General features: G+C 38.1%; 1 pseudogene; it reads left to right on the forward strand.

The window, feature by feature from the left end:
• Nucleotides 1-5307: 5307 nt before the first annotated feature.
• LOC113894629 lies at nt 5308-6080 on the forward strand (annotated as a pseudogene).
• Nucleotides 6081-21021: the final 14941 nt, after the last annotated feature.

The following is a 21021-nucleotide window of genomic DNA, read 5'->3' on the forward strand; positions in this document are numbered from 1 at the left end:
GCTCTGTGGCTCCTAGCCTGAGAAGTCAAGTTTTTTTCCTGTCTGATACTAAGGTAAAAAGCAAAAAGCTGTTTTACTCTTTGACCTTTATTAATTTGCACAGTTTTAGTAGGTGGTGAGGTCAAAACTTTAATTTCTCAATATAATCAGAATCTACTACACCATGCACCACCGAAATTTTATTTTTCTTTTTTTTCTTTTATTTTCTTTTCTTTCTTTTTATTTTTTTTAGGAAAGCGAGCTACGCCCTAGCACAAGTCCTACAATGCCCTCAGGTAGGGGGCCGTTGGAATTGGAGTAACCTCGTCAGGGGTTAATATTGTTGCTAAATCCCCTTACTCTTAGCCTGGGTGAGACCTCCCTGAGGGGGTTTTCTCCAAGGAGCACACTCTGCATATTGTGCATGCAGTCTGTTTTAAAAGCTCCACTGTTTAAAAAACTTCTTATCTTTTTCAGGCTTAGGCAACACTTTGAGAGGCTTTGGGGGCAAAGTGGGGACCTTTTGGGCCCTGGAAGGCGCAAACGGAGGCGGCGGCTATAGCCCCAAATCAGAAAGTGGTGGATAAGTTTTTTTTAAAAGTTTGCGCAGAGAGGGAGGGAGCTCGCCAGGGCATCTGGCCACAGTGTCCTGTAAGTCCTCTCCTCTCTCCTCTGCTGATTTTTTCTTCCTTCTCTTTAAATCTTTCTCAAGTTTTCTTTCCCTCACTCTATCTTTTTTCCTTCCTCTTCTCTTCTCTTTTACTTTCTATCATTTCCTTCTTGTTTCCCTCTTTCATTCTCCCTTCTTCCTTCTTCCTGTCTTCTCTTTCTTTTGTTTCTTTTCCTTTACCCTCTTTCTCTCTAACTTTTTCTTTCCTCCTCCCTCTCTTTCTCTCTGTATCTCTTTTTCTAACTTCCTTTTTTCCTTTTTCTATCTTGCTGCATTCCCTGATTCCTTCCTCCTCCGTTCCTCTCTCCTTTTCACTCTTTAGTTCTTTCTCTATCTTTAGATCTTTCTCTATTTTTTTTCCTTTTTTCTTTTTCACTTTTTTTCTTTTTTCTTTTTATTTTTCTCTCTCTCTCTCTCTTTTTTTTTTTTTGGCTTGGGTGAAGCCCCCCTGAGGGGATTTTTCTGCAAGGAGCAGGCTCTGTATATTGTGTATTCTTTAAAAGCTCCTTTGTTTAAAAGAAAACTTTTTTATCTTTTTCAACCTTAGGCAATGCTCTGGGAGGCTTTGGATGTAAACTGGGGAATTCCTAGGCCCTGGGAGGTGCAAGCTGAGGTGGAGTAGTCGCCTTAAATCAGAAATTGTTGGATAAATTTTTAAAGGTTTGTGTAGAGGGAGAAGGGGCTCGCCAGGGTGCCCAGCCGCAGCGTCCTGTAAGCCCTCTCACTCCTCGGGAGGTAGAGCACAGTGTCCCTCCTTTTCCTTGTCAATGGCAGAGAAATGATCTGCGCAGAAGTTGGAGACCCACTACCATCCACAGCTATAGCCTCTCCCATAGGCTATCCCACAGCCTCATGATGAGGATCCAGAACATTTTTAATCATATTTATAGGATAAGTGTTTAGTTGTTTTTTTTTTACCTTCACCCAAGTATCTAAATTAACAGTACCCTCTTTAACAGTTTCAAGATTACTTGTATAAAGAGTTGCCGTTCTTAGTTCAGTATTATACATGTCAGAAAGTTAAATATAATAGAAGATAAAGCTTTTAGCTTTCAAAAGATCAGGCTTTTCTTTGCCCTTTTAACTTCAGAAACCATTTTTTCTCTCTAACTCTTTAACACTTTCAACACTTCCCACTCCTACTCGCCCTGTCTATCCTACAGGGGGGTCCGCAGCACCCTGAGTGGGGTCCTAGCCATCCCTACCACTGGGGGAACAATAGGGCTGATGACCCACTGTTCCGAGGGAGGAGCAGTAGGGTTGATGACCCAACCTGTTCCGAGGGGGAACAACAGGGCTGATGACCCAGATTGTTCCGAGGAGGGGGGCAATAGGGCTGATGACCCTAATTGCTCTGAGGGGGAACAACAGGGCTGATGACCCAAATTGTTCTGGGGAACCTACCTTCGAAGTCCCTGTCTCGGGCGCCACCTGCCGGGGTCCAGCCCCGGCTGATCCAGGGTATTCGAAGCGGGGACGGTGTCGGCGAGGGTCAGGATACAATAGCTTCAATTGGATATTAATTAAAGATATAAAGAGTAATAGAATAAGGATAGCTCAGTAGGAAAATTCAGTGGAGAAAAGAAGCTGAGTAGCTTGGTTTACGCAGGAGACCAATAAAACTTCAAGACAAGAAGCTTGCACCACTTATGTAGGCCGCAGGCATCCTTCCGTTCTCCCTAAGGAGAGGAGACACTGAGGCCTCCCCGGTCGGATATTAGAAGCCCAGGCATATTTAGTAAGCATGGTGGGTTCCGCGCTCCAGATGGAGACTCAGCCAGAGTGAAAGAGAGAGAGACATGGGGAGACCAGTATTTCGAGAAACTGATCCCCATTCTTTATTTTCCAGAGTCTGTTTTTATACACTGAGATGTTATACAAAAGTCACGTGGGGACAGCAGTCCTGACTTTTATTAAAGTCAGGTGCTTCACACAAATGTATACAGAGGTCTTAGGGGTGTTACATCATCTTCTGGCCAGGGGGGGCCTGCTGACAATTTACGACCCTCTCCTTGTGACAACGGTCAGTCAACCAGGACACTTATTTCTCCAGGGGTGATTATTCTTAAAACAGACGCCACCCAAATAAAGTTACATTCCTATAGGGTGAGGGTGTAGTGGGTTTTAGTTAAGGAAAGAATTTACTTAGCCTAAGGTCTAACGTGATTAATATCAAAGGTTAATACTTATTTCTTCTATATATTCATTAATGTGTGTAAGGGCAGGGGATGTGGAGACTTAGCAACAAACATTGGCTCAACAAATGAAAAACCCTTCACCAATACAATTTCTAATCAGCCCATTATACTTATGCTAATAGTTTTCTAACTTTTCTAAGGAACCTGTTTTTAGAAGGTTTAAAGCATCTCGTGCCTCTCACGGTTGGGAGGCTATGAGCAATCACATGTGGCCGGACAAGCCTGTCAGGCAGGCTAGAGAACCTTCAGAGGAGTTTGTAGGTTACAACACTCTTCTCACGCCCAGGAATTATTATTAACTGGAGCTCTAGGTTAACTCCTTCTCCAAAAGAGGTGGTGGGGGACAGCCCCCCATAAAGTCAGAGGTGTAGGTGAGCACAAAGTAGTAAAGTAGGCAGGCTCTGGTTATGGGGGTAGATGCTCGAGGATTTCCACGGGGACTCCTGAGGCTCCATCCCGCCTTTGTGTATGTCGAGCCTCCTTCCTCATGACCTTTGCCACGGGCAGAGTACCTCACTCTGGCCCCCAACAACCAGCTGAGCCACCAGAGAAGCCCAAGAATACTGGAGTGGTTAGCCTACCCCTTCTTCAGCAGATCTTTTCAGTCCAGGAATCCAACTGGGGTATCTTGCACTACAGGCTGATTCTTTAACAACTGAGCTATCAGGGAAGCCCAGTGATGTTTTAGTTCACAATATTTGTGTTCGTGAAGGAATATTTTTGAAATAAGGTGAATTATAATTTTTATTTTTGTTCTTATAATTTTTATTCTTTTTCTGTTGATTTCAATATATATTCCATTTGAAAACACGTAAGACTGTTCAGCTTTTTATACAAATATTTCTAAGTATTATTCTACTCATCTTTTTCTGTAAGTATATGCAGACAATTAGCTAGAATAATGTTAAAAACAATTTTTTTTCCATAGGTATTGGGTTTTAGACATTTTTCGTGGGGTTTCAATTCTTCTGAATTGCTTCAGTTTCTTATAATAGGTATTCATCATCTTATAAGTGCAATAGCATGAATTTTCATACAATAAGGTAAAGTTTCAACTCATTAGAAAGCTTCCCATAATTATAAAATGAGTTCTTTATGTCTCTCATTTAAAACTGATTATAATCTGTAAAACAATGGACAAAATTTTATCTGTCAGGTTCTCTCACATTTCTTGAACATATATGTTTTCTAAGTCATTTTTATAATAAAGATAAATTCAAAATTCAAGGTCTTAAAATTCAAGGTCTTAGAGATATAAATTGTGGGTCACAACAAAAGAACAAAGGAGATAAATAATTATTCAATATAGTGGGGGCCTGGGAAGCAACATACACTGCTACAGTCCCAATTTTCTTGGAATTTGACAAACAAAAATTGATAATTTTAATTCTTAGAGGAATAAAGGAGTTAGGTAATGTAAAAACATAGCAGATAAAAGTCATTTAAATCTTTACTCCATAAAAAAATTATGAAAAATCATTTGATTTCTTTGTCCCATATTCATACAACACCATAAAATTAATATTCATTATATCTCCTACAGGTTTATAATGACACTCAAAAAAATGAATCTGAATATTTTTTACACATGCTACAAGACTCTCTGCACAACTGCTACAAGAACTAGAAAAGAAGGATAAAACTTAAATCTACAGGAGTACTAAGATAGATGCTGTTTTTCAGTGTCATACATCCATGACACATTTATTGTGAACCTACAACTACATAAATATGTCAATAAATACTACAGATGAATAAAATAGGGTAAAAATATAGAGACTACCTAAAGGGATTGGGTTTACTATTTTTAAGTTTGTGCATCTGTGCTCACTTGTGTCCCACTCTTTTGCAACCCCCGTGGACTGTAGCACGCCAGGTTCCTCTGTCCATGGAATTTTTCAGGCAAGATTACTGGAGTGGGTTGCCATTTCCTATACTGTTTTTAACTTTAGTCAGGGATAATTGATTAATAAGGATAAATTTTATTTGAATCTGAAAGAAATGAACAAATTATTTAAAAATTTAGGGAAGGGAGATTTTCATGATAAGAAAAGAGCTAATCAAGGTCTTGAGATAGGATGCTTTTAAGGACGTTCAAGGAATATAAAAGTGTCTAGTTTTCTAGACATAGTGATGTCTAGAGAAAAATAAATGAGTGTCAGAGCAGATGGAGATATTAATTATTCTAGAGACACAGCAATGGGCTAGTTCATAGAGGTCCTACTAGGGCATGAAAAATAGTTTGGATTTCACTGTGCCTATGATAAGAAAACAATGGAGAGTAATGACTAAGCCAGGAAGTGACCTATATTTTAAAAGGATAAATCTATCTTCTGCATTGGGAAAAGTTGGAAGTGTGAAGCAAAGGATGAGGCTGGAAGATCAGTGAGAAGAATAGTAATTCAGGTTACAAAATTCAATGACTTGAGTCTTTTGCATCTCTGCAGCCAAGAAAGCAATATGGGTCACCAGAAACTTTACTGGAGTCATTCAAGAAAATTTGGCCAGGGTTCTCTTCTTTGCTGTGTCTGATCAAATCAGGATGGTCTGATTGGGAAATATGGCCTCAAACATGCCACCAGTCTTTCCACCAGCATGTGACATCGCCTTCATTAGGCTGGATTAAGTGTGAACTTCCCTTAATGGGTCATCCAGGTCATCTATCTTACTCAAAAACAAAACACAAAAGACTTCAAATAGCCAAAGATATCTTGAGAAAGAAAAAATCGAGCTTGAGGAATCAGGCTGTCTGACTTCAGACTATACTATAAAACTACAGTAATTAATACAGTATGGTACTGACACACACACACACACACACACACAGACACACACATAAAAAAAAAAATAGTTCAATTGATCAGGATAAAAAGCCTGGAGATAAATGCACACATTTATGATCACCGAATTTATAATAAAGGAGGCAAAAATATACAATGGAGAAAAGATGGTCTCTTCAATAAATGGTGCTGGGAAAACTGGTTAAAAAAAAAAAAAATCCCTTAGAACACTCTAGAACACCAAACATAAAATCAAACTCAAAATGGACTAAAGACCTAAGTGTAAGTTAACACTGTAAATCTCTTAGAGGAAAACAGAGGCAGAACACTCTTTGACATAAATCACAGTGAGATCTTCATTGATCCATCTCCGAGAGCAATGAAAATAAAACAAAAATAAACAAATGGAACTTAATTAAACTTAAAACGTTTTGCACAGAGATGAAACCATAAACAAAATGAAAAGACAACACTCAGAATGGAAGAAAAAATTGCAAGCAAAGCAACTGATAAGAGCTTAATCTCCAAAATACATAAAAAAAAAAAAAACCTCATATAGCTTAACACAAGAAAAAAATAATTCATTGGAAAAAAGGGTGTAAGACCTACATAGACATTTCTCCAAAGAAGACATACATATGGCCAAGAAACATAGGCAAAGATGCTCTAACTCACCAATTATTAGAGAAATGTATATCAAAACTATAATGAGACATCATCTCACACCAGTCAGAACAGCCATCATCAGTTCAGTTCAGTCACTCAGTCATGCCTGACTCTTTGCAACCCCATGAATCACAGTTCGCCAGGCCTCACTGTCCATCACCAACTCCTGGAATCCACCCAAACCCATGTCTATTGAGTCAGTGATACCATGCAACCATCTCATTCTCTGTTGGCCCCTTCTCCTCTTGCCCTCAATCTTTCCCAACATCAGGGTCTTTCAGTGAGTCAACTCTCTGCATCAGGTGGTCAAAGTATTGGAGTTTCAGCTTCAACATTCAGTTCAGTTCAGTCGCTCAGTTGTGTCTGACTCTTTGCGAGCCCATGAATCGCAGCACGCCAGGCCTCACTGTCCATCACCAACTCCCGAAGTTCACTCAAACTTACGTCCACTGAGTCAGTGATGCCATTCAAACATCTCATCCTCTGTCATCTTTTCCTCCTGCCCCCAATCCCTCCCAGCTTCAGAGTCTTTTCCAATGAGTCAACTCTTCGCATGAGGTGGCCAACCTACTGGAGTTTCAGCTTTAGCATCATTCCTTCCAAAGAACACCCAGGGCTGATCTCCTTTAGGATCGACTGGATGGATCTCCTTAAGTCGAAGGGACTCTCAAGAGTCTTCTCCAACACCACAGTTCAAAAGCATCAATTCTTGGCTATTAGCTTTCTTTATAGTCCAAATCTCACATCTATACATGACTACTGCAAAAACCATAGCATTGACTAGACGGACCTTTGTTGGCAAACTAATGTCTCTGCTTTTTAATGTGCTGTCTACGTTGGTCATAACTTTCCTTCCAAGGAGTAAGTGTATTTTAATTTCATGACTGCAGTCACCATCTGCAGTGATTTTGGAGCCCCCCAAAAATAAAGTCTGACACTGTTTCCACTGTTTCCCCATCTATTTGCCATGAAGTGATGGGACCGGATGTCATGATCTTAGTTTTCTGAATGTTGAGCTTTAAGCCAACTCTTTCAGTCTCCTCTTTCACATTCATCAAGAGACTCTTTAGTTCTTTTTCTCTTTCTGCCATCAGGATGGTGTCATCTGCATATCTGAGGTTACTGATATTTCTCCCGACAATCTTGATTGCAGCTTGTGCTTCTTCCAGCCCAGTGTTTCTCATTATGTACTCTGCATATAAGTTAAATAAGCAGGGTGACAATATACAGCCTTGACGTACTCCTTTCCTATTTGGAACCAGTCTGTTGTTCCATGTCCAGTTTTAACTGTTGCTTCCTGACCTGTATAGAGCTTTCTCAAGAGGAAGGTCAGGTGGTCTCATATTCCCATGTCTTTCAGAATTTTCCACAGTTTATTGTAATCCACACAGTCAAAGGCTTTGGCATAGTTAATAAAGCAGAAATAGATGTTTTTCTGGAACTCTCTTGCTTTTTTGATGATCCAGCAGATGTTGGCAATTTGATCTCTGGTTCCTCTGCCATTTCTAAAATGAGCTTGTACATCAAGAAGTTCACGGTTCACATATTACTGAAGCCTGGCTTGGAGACTTTTAAGCATTACTTTACTAGCACGTGAGATGAGTGCAATTGTACGGTAGTTTGAGCATTCTTTGGCATTACCTTTATTTGGGGTTGCAATGAAGACTGAACCTTTCAAGTCCTGTGGCCACTGCTGACTTTTCCAAATTTGCTGACATATTGAATGCAACACTTTCACAGCAACATATTTTAGGATTTGAAGTAGCACAATTGGAATTCCATAACCTCCACTAACTTTGTTCATAGTGATGCTTCCTAAGGCCTACCTGACTTCATATTCCAAGATATCTGTTTCTAGGTGAGTAGGAGTTATCACACCTCTGTTATTATATCAGTTGTGATCTTTTTTGTATAGTTCTTCTGTGTATTCTTGCCATCTTTTCTTAGTATGTTCTGCTTCTGTTAGGTCCATACCATTTCTGTCCTTTATTGAGCCCATCTTTGCATGAAATGTTCCCTTGGTATCTCTGATTTTCTTGAAGAAATCTCTAGTCTTTCACATTCTACTGTTTTCCTCTATTTGTTTGCTTTGATCACTGAAGAAGGTTTTCTTATCTCTCCTTGCTTTTCCTTATAACTCCATTCAAATGGATATATCTTTCCTTTTCTCTTTTGCTTTCTCTTCTCTTTTCACGGCTATTTGTAAGGCCTCCTCAGACAGCCATTTTGTCTTTTTGCATTTATGTTTCTTGGGGATGGTCCTGGCGTGCTGTGATTCATGGTGTAGCAAAGAGTTGGACACGACTGAGTGACTGATCTGATCTGATCTGAACGTAGAATTTAAAAAAGTGATACAGATGAACTTATTTGCAAAGCAGATATAGAGTCTCACATGTAGAAAACAAACTTATGGATACAAATATGGGGAGGAGGTGGTTGGGATGAAATGGGAGATTGGGATTAACATATATATGCTACTAGTTATAAAATAGATAACTATTGAGAACCTAATGTATAGCACAGGGAACTCTACACCCAATGTTCTGTGGTGACCTAATAGGAAGGAAATACAAGAAAATACAGACACACACACATATTATATAATATATATATATATAATAATTACATATATATAATCACTGTATATGTAATATATATTTATAGTTAATATAGAATATAAAATATACATGATGATTCACTTTGTTGTGAAGTTGTAAAACAACATTGTAAAATAATCATACACCAAAAAAATTAATTAAAAAAATCAATGACTTGAACCAGGTATAGATAGTGAGAGGTCAGGTTAAAAAAAAACAATAGGAGGGAAGAGCTAAGATGGCGGAGGAATAGGATGGAAAGAACACTTTCTCCCCCACAAATTCATCAAAAGGACATTTAAACACCGAGTAAATTCCACAAAACAACTTCTGAATGCTGGCAGAGGACATCAGGCACCCAGAGAAGCAACCCACTGTCTTCGAAAGGAGGTAGGAAAAAATATAAAAGACAAAAAAAGAGACAAAAGAGGGAGGGATGGAGCTCTGTCCCGGGAAGGGAATCTTAAAAAGAGAAAAGTTTCCAAACACCAAGAGACATTCTGATGGCCGAATCTGTGCCGAGCCTTGGAAGCACAGAGGGCAACATAACAGGGAGGAAAAATAAATAAACAATTAAAACCTGCAGATTATGAGCCCTATGGTAACTCACCCAGTGGAGAAGCAGTGCAGACGCCTGCACACGCCACTAGCAAGCGGGGGCTGGGCAGGGAGGCACGGCACAGGCTGCAGCGCTTAGAGTAAGGATCTGGCCTGAATACCCCGAGCACTATCTGAGCGAAATAATTTGAGCTAGCAAACCAGACTGTGGGATATCTACCACACAAAAATCCAGCCCTAACCTAAGGCACCACCAGACCCATGCAAGGAGCAAAGGACTGAACAGAGATAGCCGACTGCAGACCATCCCCCTCTGGTGACAGGCAGCCAGAGCCGGAAGTGGGCAATCGCAGCCCCAGAGAGACATTATCTACAAAACTGTATGCAGGCTTCTTTGCTAACTAAAACTTCTTGGGGTTCTGGATGGTCAACAGCCACCTGAGAAGGTGCACTGGTTGTACACCTAGATAACCGAGCGGTGGGGAAGTGATAAGTCACAGCAACCATGCTCACCAAACACCTCATCACCTGAGCTGCTCGGACCTGGGAAGGGCACAAAACGCAGGCCCAACTGAGTCTGAACCTCTGAGGGCTACCTGAGTGCCTGAACCTGAGCGTCTTAGACCTGGGAGGTGCAAGCAGCCCAAGGCCGGCTGCAGATGGTTCCTGGTGGAGCAACCTAGAGCCTGAGCTGTGTGGGCAGGGAGGCTACACGCGCCGTGAGTGGGGGCAGGCCCAGTGTGGCTGAGGCACTGTGAGCACACGCCAGTGTTATTTGTTTGCAGCGTCTCTCCCTCCCCACAGCACAACTGAACAAGTGAGACAAAAAAAAAAAAAAAGTGTCCACCACCATCCCCTTTGTGTCAGGGCGGAAATCAGACACTGAAGAGACCAGCAAACAGAAGAAGCTATAACAGAGGGAACCGCCTTGGAAGCTACAGGCAATAGATTAAAACCCTGTGGTTAGTACCGACTACATAGGAAGGGGCCTATAGATCTTGAGAAATATAAGCTGGACCAAGGAACTAGCCGCAAATGAACTGACCACACAATACCCACAATAACACCAGAGAAAATCCTAGATATAGTTTTACTATTTTTACGATCATTCTTTCTTTCTTTTTTTTAATTAAAAAAAAAATGTTTAAGTCCTCTATTACTCCTTTAATTTTCACTTTTATAACCTACTAGTACTTTGCAAAAAAACAAAAAACAAAACCTGTTTTTTTAAAAAAAAGAAAACTTCATATATATATATTTTTATAAATTTTGTGACCTTGTTTTTTTTTTTTTTTTTTCCTCTTCTTTTCTTTAACATTATATTTTTAAAATTCCAAACTCTACTCTAGATTTTTGATTTTAGCTTTTTGGTATTTGTTATCAATTTTGTACCTATTTTTTTTTTAATAATTTTTGTGACTTTTTTTTCTTCTTCTCTCTCTTTCTTTCTCTTCTTCTTTTCTTTAACATTGTATATCTGAAATTTCAAAATCTACTCTAGACTTTTAATTTATGCTTTTTGGTATTTGTTATCAATTTTGTACCTATATTTTCTTTATAATTTTTGCAACTTTGTTGTTTTTTTTTTCTCTCTGTTTCTCTTTTTTTAACATTGTATTTTTGAAATTCCAAACTCTACTCTAGATTTTTAACTTTTGTTTATTGGTATTCATTATCAATTTTGTATCTATATTTTCTTTATAATTTTTGTGATTTTGGGTTTTTTTGTTGTTGTTGTTCTTTTTCTCTCTTTCTTTTCCTTCTTTTCTTTAACATTGTATTTTTGAAATTCCAAACTCTAGATTTTTAATTTTTGCTTTTATGTGTTTGTTACCAATTTTGTACCTTTAAGAACCCAATCTTCAGTACCCATTTTTTACTAGGGAGTGAGATTACTGGCTTGACTGCTCTCTCCCCCTTTGGACTCTCCTTTTTCTCCACCAGGTCGCCTGTGTCTCCTCCCTAACCCCTCTCTACTCTAACCAACTCTGTGAATTTCTGTGTTTTCCAGATGGTGGAGAACACTTAGGGAACTGATTACTGGCTGGATTTGTCTCCCTCCTCTTCATTCCCCCCTTTTATCCTCCTGGCCACCTCTGTCTCCTTCCTCCTTCTTCTCTTCTCCATATAACTCTGTGAACATCTATGAGTGGTCCAGTTGTGGAGTGCATATAAGGAAGCGATTACTGGCTAGCCCGCTCTCTCCTCTATTGATTCCACCTCATCTCATTCATGTCACCTCTAACTCCCTCCTCCCTCTTCTCTTCTCCATGTAACACTGTGAACCTCTCTGGGTGACCCTCACAGTGGAGAAACTTTTCATCTTTAACCTAGATGTTTTATCAGTGGTGCTGTATAGAAGGAGAAATTTTGAAACTACTGTAAAAATAAGACTGATAACTGGAAGCAGGAGGATTAAGTCCAAACCCTGACTCCAGGGAACTCCAGACTCCAGGGAACATTAATTGACAGGAGCTCACCAAAGTCCTCCATACATACACTGAAACCAAGCACGACACAAGGGCTAACAAGTTCCAGGGCAAGACATACCAAGCAAAGTCTCCAGCAACACAGGAACACAGCCCTGAGCTCCAAGATACAGGCTGCCCAAAGTCACCCCAAAGCCATAGACATCTCATAACTCATCACTGGACACTTCATTGCACTCCAGAGAGAAGAAATCCAGCTCCACCCACCAGAACACCGACACAAGCTTCGCTAACCAAGAAACCTTGACAAGCCACCTGTACAAACCCACACACAGTGAGGAAATGCCACAATAAAGAGAACTCCACAAACTGCCAGAATATAGAAAGGACACCTCAAACTCAGCAATTTAAACAAGATGAAGAGACAGAGTAACATCCAGCAGGTAAAGGAACAGGATAAATGCCCACCAAACCAAACAAAAGAGGAAGAGATAGGGAATCTACCTGATAAAGAATTCCAAATAATGATAGTGAAATTGATCCAAAATCTTGAAAACAAAATGGAATCACAGATAAATATCCTGGAGACAAGGATTGAGGAGATGCAAGAAAGGTTTAACAAGGACCTAGAAGAAATAAAAGAGAGTCAATATATAATGAATAATGCTATAAATGAGATCAAAAGCACTCTGGAGGCAACAAATAGTAGAACAACAGAGGCAGAAGATAGGATTAGTGAATTAGAAGATAGAATGGTAGAAATAAATGAATCAGAGAGGAAAAAAGAAAAACGAATTAAAAGAAACGAGGACAATCTCAGAGACCTCCAGGACAATATTAAAAGCTACAACATTCGAATCATAGGGGTCCCAGAAGAAGAAGACAAAAAGAAAGACCATGAGAAAATACTTGAGGAGACAATAGTTTAAAAGTTCCCTAAAACGGGGAAGGAAATAATCACTCAAGTCCAAGAAACCCAGAGAGTCCCAAACAGGATAAACCCAAGGTGAAACACCCCAAGACACATATTAATCAAATTAACAAAGATCAAACACAAAGAACAAATATTAAAAGCAGCAAGGGAAAAACAACAAATAACACACAAGTGAATTCCCATAAGGATAACAGCTGATCTTTCAAAGGAAACTTTTCAAGCCAGGAGGGAATGAAAAGACATACTTAAAGTGATGAAAGAAAATAACCTACAGCCCAAATTATTGTACCCAGCAAGGATCTCATTCAAATATGGAGGAGAAATCAAAAGCTTTTCAGACAAACAAAAGCTGAGAGAATTCAGCACCACCAAACCAGCTCTCCAACAAATACTAAAGGATATTCTCTAGACAGGAAACATAAAAAGGGTGTATAAATTTGAACTCAAAACAATAAAGTAAATGGCAATGGGATCATACTTATCAGTAATTACCTTAAATGTAAATGGGTTGAATGCCCCAACCAAAAGACAAAGACTGGATGAATGGATACAAAAACAAGACCCCTACATATGTTGTCTACAAGAGACCTACCTCAAAACAGGGGAGACATACAGACTGAAAGTGAAGGTCTGGAGAAAGATTTTCCATGCAAATAGGGACCAAAAGAAAGCAGGAGTAGCAATACTCATATAAGATAAAATAGACTTTAAAACAAAGGCTGTGAAAAGAGACAAAGAAGGTCACTACCTAATGATCAAAGGATCAATCCAAGAAGAAGATATAACAATTATAAATATATATCCACCCAATACGGGAGCACTGCAATATGTAAGACAAATGCTAACAAATATGAAAGGAGAAATTAACAATAACACAATAATAGTGGGAGACTTTAATACCCCACTCACACCTATAGATAGATCCACTAAACAGAAAATTAACAAGGAAACACAAACTTTAAATGATACAATAGACCAGTTAGACCTAATTTATATCTATAGGACATTTCATCTCAAAACAATGAATTACACCTTTTTCTCAAGAGCACACGGAACCTTCTCCAGGATAGATCACATCCTGGGCCATAAATCTAGCCTTGGTAAATTCAAAGAAATTGAAATCATTCCAAGCATCTTTTCTGACCACAATGCAGTAATATTAGATCTCAATTACAGGAGAAAAACTATTAAAAATTCCAACATATGGAGGCTGAACAACACCCTGCTGAATAACCAACAAATCATAGAAGAAATCAAGAAAGAAATCAAAATTTGCATAGAAACTAATGAAAATGAAACACAACAACCCAAAACCTGTGGAACACTTTAAAATCAATCTTAAGGGGAAAGTTCATAGCAATACAAGCATACCTCAAGAAAGAAGAAAAAAGTCAAATAAATAACCTAACTCTACACCTAAAACAACTAGAAAAGGAAGAAATGAAGAACCCCAGGGTTAGTAGAAGGAAAGAAATCTTAAAAATTAGGGCAGAAATAAATGCAAAAAAAAAGGGGGGGGGGGACAAAAATAGCAAAAATCAATAGCAAAAATTAGCAAAAAAGAAAAAATCAACAAAGCCAAAAGCTGGTTCTTTGAAAGGATAAATAAAATTGACAAACCACTACCCAGACTCATCAAGAAACAAAGGGAGAAAAATCAAATCAATAAAATTAGAAATGAAAATGGAGAGATCACAACAGACAGCACAGAAATACAAAGGATCATGAGACTACTATCAGCAATTATATGCCAATAAAATGGACAACGTGGAAGAAATGGACAAATTCTTAGAAAAGTACAACTTTCCAAAACTGGACCAGGAAGAAATAGAAAATCTTAACAGACCCATCACAAGCATGGAAATCGAAACTGTAATCAGAAATCTTCCAGCAAACAAAATCCCAGGTCCAGATGGCTTCACAGCTGAATTCTACCAAAAATTTAGAGAAGAGCTAACACCTATCCTACTCAAACTCTTCCAGAAAATTGCAGAGGAAGGTAAACTTCCAAACTCATTCTATGAGGCCACCATCACCCTAATACCAAAACCTGACAAAGATGCCACAAAAAAAGAAAACTATAGGCCAATATCACTGATGAACATAGATGCAAAAATCCTTAACAAAATTCTAGCAATCAGAATCCAACAACACATTAAAAAGATCATACATCATGACCAAGTTGGCTTTATCCCAGGGATGTAAGGATTCTTCAATATCTGCAAATCAATCAATGTAATACACCACATTAACAAATTGAAAAATAAAAATCATTTGATTATCTCAATAGATGCAGAGAAAGCCTTAGACAAAATTCAACATCCATTTATGAAAAAACTCTCCAGAAAACAGGAATAGAAGGAACATACTTCAACATAATAAAAGATATATATGACAAACCCACAGAAAACACTATCCTCAATGGTGAAAAATTGAAAGCATTTCCTCTAAAGTCAGGAACAAGACAAGGGTGCCCACTTTCACCATTACTATTCAACATAGTTTTGGACGTTTTGGCCACAGCAATCAGAGCAGAAAAAGAAATAAAAGGCATCCAAATTTGAAAAGAAGAAGTAAAACTCTCACTGTTTGCAGATGACATGATCCTCTACATAGAAAACCCTAAAGACTCCACCAGAAAATTACTAGAAATAATCAATGATTATAGAAAGTTGCAGGATATAAAATCAACACACAGAAATCCCTTGCATTCCTATACACTAATAAGGAGAAAATAGAGAAATTAAGGAATCAATTCTATTCACCATTGCAATGAAAAGAATAAAATACTTAGGAATATATCTATCTAAAGAAACTAAAGACCTATATATAGAAAACTATAAAACACTGGTGAAAGAAATCAAAGAGGACACTAATAGATGGAGAAATATACCATGTTCATGGATTGGAATAATCAATATAGTGAAAATGAGTATACTACTCAAAGCAATTTACAGATTCAATGCAATCCCTATCAAGCTACCAATGGTATTCTTCACAGAGCTAGAATAAATAATCTCACAATTTGTATGGAAATACAAAGAACCTCGAATAGCCAAAGCTATCTTGAGAAAGAAGAATGGAACTGGAGGAATCAACCTGCCTGACTTCAGGCTCTACTACAAAGCCACAGTCATCAAGACAGTATGGTACTGGCACAGAGACAGAAATATTGATCAATGGAATAAAATAGAAAGCCCAGAGATAAATCCACGCACATATGGACACCTTATCTTTGACAAAAGAGGCAAGAATATACAATGGATTAAAGACAATCTCTTTAACAAGTGGTGCTAAGAAAACTGGTCAACCACTTGTAAAATAATGAAACTAGAGCACTTTCTAACACCATACACAAAAATAAACTCAAAATGGATTAAAGATCTAAACATAAGACCAGAAACTATAAACTCTTAGAGGAAAACAGGCAAAACACTCTCTGACATGCATCACAGCAGGATCCTCTATGACCCACCTCCCAGAATATTGGAAATAAAAGCAAAAATAAACAAATGGGACCTAATTAAACTTAAAAGCTTCTGCACAACAAAGCAAACTATAAGCATGGTGAAAAGGCAGCCTTCAGAATGGGAGACAATAATAACAAATGAAGCAACTGACAAACAACTAATCTCAAAAATATGCAAGCAACTCCTATAGCTCAATTCCAGAAAAATAAATGACCCAATCAAAAAATGGGCCAAAGATCTAAATAGACATTTCTCCAAAGAAGACATACAGATGGCTAACAAACACATGAAAAGATGCTCAACATCATTCATTATCAGAGAAATGCAAATCAAAACCACTATGAGGTATCATTTCACGCCAGTCAGAATGGCTGCGATCCAAAAGTCTACAAGCAATAAATGCTGGAGAGGGTGTGGAGAAAAGGGAACCCTCTTACACTGTTGGTGGGAATGCAAACTAGTACAGCCACTATGGAGAACAGTGTGGAGATTCCTTAAAAAACTGGAAATAGAACTGCCTTATGATCCAGCAATCCCACTGCTGGGCATACACACTGAGGAAACCAAAATTGAAAGAGACACGTGTACCCCAATGTTTATCGCAGCACTGTTTATAATAGCCAGGACATGGAAGCAACCTAGATGTCCATCAGCAGATGAATGGATAAGAAAGCAGTGGTACATATACACAATGGAGTATTACTCAGCCATTAAAAAGGATACATTTGAATCAGTTCTAATGAGGTGGATGAAACTGGAGCCTATTATACAGAGTGAAGTAAGCCAGAAAGAAAAACACCAATACAATATACTAACGCATATATATGGAATTTAGAAAGATGGTAATGATAACCCTGTATACGAGACAGCAAAAGAGGCACTGATGTATCAAACAGTCTTTTGGACTCTGTGGGAGATGGAGAGGGTGGGATGATTAGGGAGAATGGCATTAAACATGTATAATATCATATATGAAACGAGTCACCATTCCAGGTTCGATGCACGGATGCTTGGGGCTGGTGCAATGGGACAACCCAGAGGGATAGTATGGGGAGGGAGGAGGGAGGAGGGTTCAGGATGGGGAACACATGTATACCTGTGGTGGATTCATTTCGATATATGGCAAAACCAATACAATATTGTAAAGTTAAAAATTAAATTAAATAAAAAAAAACAATATTAAAAATAGATCCCACAGGAATTACTGATAAATAATGGAATATGGGTAGTGAAAGGGACAGAAGAGTTGAGGATTATTCCAATGCGTTTTTCCAATGAGAAACTAGATGGACAGAGTTAATGTTTAGTTATTAGAGGAAGAATGTGGAAAAAACCATGATAAAAAAAATAAAATTCAGGTATTAATATATTAATCTTGATATGTGTATCACACATTCAAACAGACAAACCAAGATTTCTGAGAAGTCTGGATCAGAGTTATGGCAGTTGTCACATAAGGCCATGAAAGTGATCAAAATTATCTAGAAGGTGAGAATAAAATAAAAAGAAAATACGGTCCAAGGAATGACACTTGGAGCATTTCAATGTCTGTCTGTCTGCTGCTGCTGCTGCTGCTGCATCGCTTCAGTAGTGTCTGACTCTGTGCGACTCCATAGACAGCAGCCTACCAGGCTCCCCTGTCCCTGGGATTCTCCAGGCAAGAACACTGGAGTGGGTTGCCATTTCCTTCTTCAGTGCATGAAAGTGAAAATTGAAAGTGAAGTCGCTCAGTTGTGTCCGACTCCTAGCGACCCCATGGACTGCAGCCTACCAGGCTCCTCCATCCATGGGATTTTCCAGGCAAGAGTACTGGAGTGGGATGCCATTGCCTTCTCCTCAACGTCTGTCTACACATCAGTAAAAGACAGAGAAAGCTTTGATTCTTAAATAGGAGAAAAACTGAGAGATTTAACATGTCATAAATCAAGTGCAAACAGTTTACCAGAAAGAAATGGATCACATTAGTAAAATCCTTCTAACAAACCAGATCAAAAAACAACTGAGATTGAAGAGATTAATTGACCTTGGTAATATTTGTGTGACCCGTGTCTTGCTTTTCCTGTCACTGAAAGTGAAAGTACTCAATTGTGTCCAACTCTTTGCAATCTCACAGTCCATGGAATTCTCCATGCCAGAGTACTGGAGTAGGTAATCTTTCCTTTCTCCAGGGGATCTTCCCAATGCAGGAATCAAACCCAGGACTCCTGCACTGCAGGTGGATTCTTTCCTCACATCGTGCCAGCAATAAATATATATTTAGAAAGAATACTTATTTCTAGGTTATTCCAAATCAAAGAAAAGAATGATCCAGCAATCCCACTGCTGGGCATACACACCGAGGAAACCAGAATTGAAGAAGACACGTGTACCCCAATGTTCATCGCAGCACTGTTTATAATAGCCAGGACATGGAAGCAACCTAGATGTCCATCAGCAGATGAATGGATGACAAAGCTGTGGTACATATACACAATGGAGTATTACTCAGCCATTAAAAATAACACATTTGAATCAGTTCTAATGAGGTGGATGGAAATGGAGCCTATAATACAGAGTGAAGTAAGCCAGAAAGAAAAACACCAATACAGTATACTAATGCATATATATGGAATTTAGAAAGATCATAACAATAACCCTGTATGCGAGACAGCAAAAGAGACACAGACGTATAGAACAGTCTTTTGGACTCTGTGGGAGAGGGAGAGGGTGGGATGATTAGGGAGAATGACATTGAAACATGTATAATATCATATATGAAATGAATCGCCAGTCTAGGTTCAATTCATGATACTGGATGCTTGGGGCTGGTGCACTGGGATGACCCAGAGGGATGTTAAGGGGAGGGAGGAGGGAGGAGGGTTCAGGATGGGGAACGCATGTATACCTGTGGTGGATTCATGTTGATGTATGGCAAAACCAATACAATATTTTAAAGTAATTAACCTCTAATTAAAATAAATAAATTTATATTAAAAAATAAAATAAAATATTTTGGGGTCAGCTTTATCATGTTTATATTCTGTATTTTCAATATTCTCTGAAAGAATTTTGAAAAAGAGGGAGGAAGAATTTTTAGGCAAAGAATGTCCAGAGAAATGTAGTTTTGCAAGGTAAATGCATATTGAAACTTTGTGCTAATGTATAAGGTATAAATGTATAGCATAGAAATTAAGATTGTTATTGCATTACTGAATTTGTTTTGATAAATAGAAAAAAAATGGCTTGAAAGAAAATAAATGATTTGAAGATCAAGTGTTCCAAAACATGCATGAGTATGTTAGAATAAAAATTATGAGTCATTTCCCAGAGCTGTGCACTTCTTTTGAAGTCTGGGTTCAAAATCATAAGACATGCTAGTTTCAACAAATTAAGTAAATATATATGTATTTTCATTTTTATTTCCATGATACATGACTTTGTGTTACTAGATATTTGCCTTTCCTCAGTACGTCCTTTATTTCTTTAAAATAATATATTTTATTTCTCTATTACATTCCTTTGGGAGTATTAGAATTTAGAAGCTTTAGGGAAGATATTACTTGTGAATATTAAAGTAACATGAATTCTAGTATTCTAAATACTTATCTGAGATTATAAAAGGGTTTATTTAAAGGCAGATACATGAGTTATTGAACTTAATTTTTTAAAATATCTAAATCTTTGTTTCTTATACCATTTCCATTATTATTTCCCTTGAAAGGAAAACAAATCACAAGAAACTTGGCCCTTTTATCTCCTAAATGTATTCATTAATGTTGATAATTTTCTGAGCATATTTTCCTTAAGTATGGAAATATCTAAAATAGTATCACAAATATTACAGTATCACATAAATAAATGTCTTAATATATTTGTATTTGATCACATTGGGACATGCCTCAGGATATCTCAATAAGAAAAGCTAAATTTAACAGTTTAATTTCCTCTTATTCTTATCCTTTTATATATCAACAACGTTTTGGCATTCCAACCTATATATAAAAAGACATAGAAGCATTGGCTTCATTTAGAAAATTAGCAGACCATGAACACAGCTCCCATGTACTCAATTAAAACCATCAAAATCTTAAAATCTTGTTAGTAATATATGAGAGATAAACTGAGATTTTGTACTTAGTCTCTGCCACTGTTGCTTCTCATTTCTTCTTATGAATGACTTAGCTTAACTGTTCCTTTCCAGCCATCTTTATTATCCCAAATTGACCAAAACTTCTAATTTGTAAGAATGATTCCTCCCATTTGGAAAAACATTTTTAATCAACTATTTCTGAAACCAATTGAAACTGAGCGTTTTAAAAAAAATTTGTAAAATCAATCTCTCTCTTTCATTCTCTCTCAAATTAGAAAAGCTTCTTTAGAGTCTTCAAGTCTGGCATTTTAAAAATAAAGGCTCCCACAGATTTAAATGATGTAAATCAGATCAAGACTTTATCTTCTAATGCCCACCCAGAGAACACTTCCAGGAAGATCAGTTCAGTCACTCAGTCGTATCTGACTCTTTGTGAAGCCATGGACTGCAGCACGCCAGGCTTCCCTGTCCATCACCCACTCCCCCGAGCATACTCAAACTCATGTCCATCGTGTTGGTGATGATATCTGACCATCTTATCCTCTGTTGTCCCCTTCAATGTATCCCAGCATCAAGGGCCTTTCCAATGAGTCAGTCCTTTGCATCAGGTGGCTGAAATATTGTAGTTTTAGCCTCAGCATCAGTCTTTCCAATGAACACCCAGGACTGAT

Source organism: Bos indicus x Bos taurus, chromosome 6 (genome assembly GCF_003369695.1).
Source record: "Bos indicus x Bos taurus breed Angus x Brahman F1 hybrid chromosome 6, Bos_hybrid_MaternalHap_v2.0, whole genome shotgun sequence".
NCBI classification, from domain to species: Eukaryota; Metazoa; Chordata; class Mammalia; order Artiodactyla; family Bovidae; genus Bos; species Bos indicus x Bos taurus.